A 3,165-nucleotide genomic window follows, 5' to 3' on the forward strand; every position below is an offset into this window, starting at 1 on the left:
GGAGCGGTTGACCACGAGATCTTGCCTTTTGACTTCCCACGGATGGGCTTTGACCAGTGGACCTCTACACCCGGTTGTGTCAGGTCACCCGTAGGGACACCCGGGAGCAACATCCGGGCCAAACCCACAGCTACATCCACCGTGTAGACCCGACGCGTCCGTTTCCCCCCTCCAGGTGCCGGTGCCGTCCATGAGGGGGGCACACCGCGGACGTGAGGGGGGTCACACTCTGGAGACGGGTGTCGGGCATTTGCAACCGCCACAAATCTTTTGCCGGCATAGCTGTTTTTGATTTTAATAAAATATAATGATCTATATTCAAAAGAACATGACCGCACATTATTAACGTGCTCGAAAAATACAAACCACATATATATATATATATATATATATATTCATAATATATGAAAAAATACAAACTACATATATATTCATATGTATGTTTATATTTAATATGCTACATGTTAGTTTATATAATAATACATAAAAAAGCTTAAAAAAATACATATGAAAAAAAAAGTCTACCTATGCCGACGGCTATGCCGTCGGCATAGAGACGGCCAGGTTTTAGGCGGCGGGCGGCGTGCCGCGGATCGCTGACGTGGCATGTATGCCGACGGCAGCCGTTGGCTTAGCTCATGGACGGTGCGCTGCGGATCTGTGACGTGGCATGACGATATATGCCGACGGCCGGCCGTCCAGGCCGTCGGCATAGATTTGACGACGTTAGCCGCTGGTCACGGGCGGGGTCGCTGGGCCCACGGGTATGCCGACGGCCTGGTTATGCCGACGGCTGCTGTCGCCATGTTCGCAGCTGGGCCGACGACATATGTATGCCGACGGGTGCCGTCGGCTTAGCTCGTGGTAGCCCGACGGCCAAGGTACGCCGACGGCCAAGACATGGCTGTCGGCATAGCGCAAAGTAGGCCGGCGGCTGCCGTCGGCATTGATTTGGCCGTCGGGGTAGGGCCAGTTTCCGGTAGTGCATGTCGTACGTTGCTGAGGACACCGCGCTCCAGGCCTCCGGTTACTTCAGGCCCTGGCCTGTCCAGCCCTTTGTTGACCTCTATGGTGTGTCTCTCGTCCCGTCTCGGCCTCCCGTTTCTGATCCAAATTTCTTGCCTGTAGATTGGGCAGATGAAAACCTGGTGAACTTGACCCTTCCAGGTTGACTTCCTTTGGGTTTTCTCCAACAGCTAGTACCAGCAGCGAGTACTGAACTGCCTCTAGCCGAACCCAACCAACATAACACCAGTAGAGATGATACTATGGTTGTGTTTCAACATTTTAAGGATGAAGAACAGGAATGTTTCATTTCATACAGTCCTTTGATGCATATCTGTATTTATTTTCCTATATGGTGTCAAGAGTGCAGTCTCACCTCTTATTTTATTTCAGGTCGGAGGTTTCTCATCGGCAGTATTCAAGGTGTGAATGTGATATACTCACTGTTTCAAATAGCCCGCTATAACTCCGCTATAGCACGCTATAGCGTTTACAAAAGGTCTTGCGCTAAGAGACTTTGGTCCAAACAAATGAACAAACATTTTAAATAGCGCGCTATAGCTCCGCTATAGCACGCTATAGCATTTGAAAGAGGTCCGGCGCTAAGATGCTTAGCGCGCTATTTAAAACTTTGGATATACTCGGCCTGAACTTGTGCATTTACCATTACTACTGCAGTATGGAAGTGCTCCTTTCTAGCCTTCTACTAGTAATAAAGAAACAACATGCAGATTTAAATATGACTTGTAATATGCTTACCTGTTACCACTATTTCTCTGTTCTTCTAGTTGAATGCAGCTGTCACTACAAACTCTCCTTGACGTCTTTGGTGTGTCTGGAATTGTCCATTATGGCACAGCAGGAAGCTGTAATGATTCAGTCTCATTCGGCGATGTCAGAATCTCCAAGTTAGTTGCTTACACAGGCGCTTAGACATGGAAGGTGCTCTCCTACTGCAATTAGCTTTCGCTACCCAAATTTCATGATGTAATGCTGGTGAGTGCAAAGCTAGAAGAAAGCAACTGGATTCTGGTCATCTTCTAGTCCTGTGTTGTTGTTCTTGCAAGAATACAAAATTAATTGCACCGGGTTAAAATATCAGTTAATAGTTAGCTCTAAGAAGGTGAAATCAAGCAAACAGTTCTTCAATAAGCATATGTGCACTTTAAACTCTGTCGTAGGCTAAAACAAGGTATTACACTAGTGCAATGTATACACATCTAGACATGACACAGAAGATAAATCTATAAGAAGAATCATTCATTATTAAATTTCGAGGATATTTTACTATCAACCATCTCACACGCCTGCCTCAGTACTTAACAAGACCTCCTGTATTTTGATTTTGATATTTTCAGAAGTTTAAATCACTGAAAGAACCATCAACAGAACTAACGTTTGGAGAATTTAATGTCCTAAATTGAGGAGAGAACCTGCTAGGGTCCCTTAAATACAGAAATGAGGAGCTATAGCCTATACACAATTGGTAAGCCTATGGAAGAAGTTTTTTGGTTACCTGTAGATTCAGCATGGTTCAAAATTGCAGGACTTAAGTTGAGAGATACGTATGTCAGCAGTATTGCAAATACAGGCTTATGCATATCGAATCACAGCCTTAAACTTGTCCTAATCCTGAAATTATGTAGGTTAACCTTGAAAGATGTACCGGCACTTTCTGCTTACCAAAAACCCCACAAGTGGTTCATGGGCTGAAAGCAACGTCAGCTGACATGTTTCTACATAATGCAGAATACCGGAAGTTCCTTTTGAGAACATTCGGGGTGTCAACTACAGATGAAGAGAGTGCAGCAGTGCTCATGGTAAGTTCTATAGCTACTTTCTCATATTTTTTACTTAAAGATCAGCCAGCATTTCCACTCCAACATGTCGGTTCAATCACAAATACTACTCCCTCCGTTCCTAAATATTTGTCTTTTTAGAGATTTTAAATGGACTACCACATACTGATGTTTATAGACATATTTTAGAGTGTAGATTCACTCATTTTGTTTCGTATGTAGTCACTCGTTGAAATCTCTAGAAAGACAAATATTTAGGAACGGAGGGAGTATTAAGATATCACTAATTAAGAGAAACTTCTATTTCGGCAGACAACAACGTCACCTGGTGTGCTTGTCACTGTGTCCCGTGGAGTATCTG

At 44.4% G+C, this 3,165-nt stretch overlaps 1 pseudogene; it reads left to right on the forward strand.

Moving 5' to 3' along the window:
* Positions 1-3,165, forward strand: part of LOC119289689 — a 12,261-nt pseudogene that overhangs the window by 8,484 nt on the left and 612 nt on the right.

This window comes from Triticum dicoccoides, chromosome 4A (assembly GCF_002162155.2).
Source record: "Triticum dicoccoides isolate Atlit2015 ecotype Zavitan chromosome 4A, WEW_v2.0, whole genome shotgun sequence".
NCBI lineage: Eukaryota > Viridiplantae > Streptophyta > Magnoliopsida > Poales > Poaceae > Triticum > Triticum dicoccoides.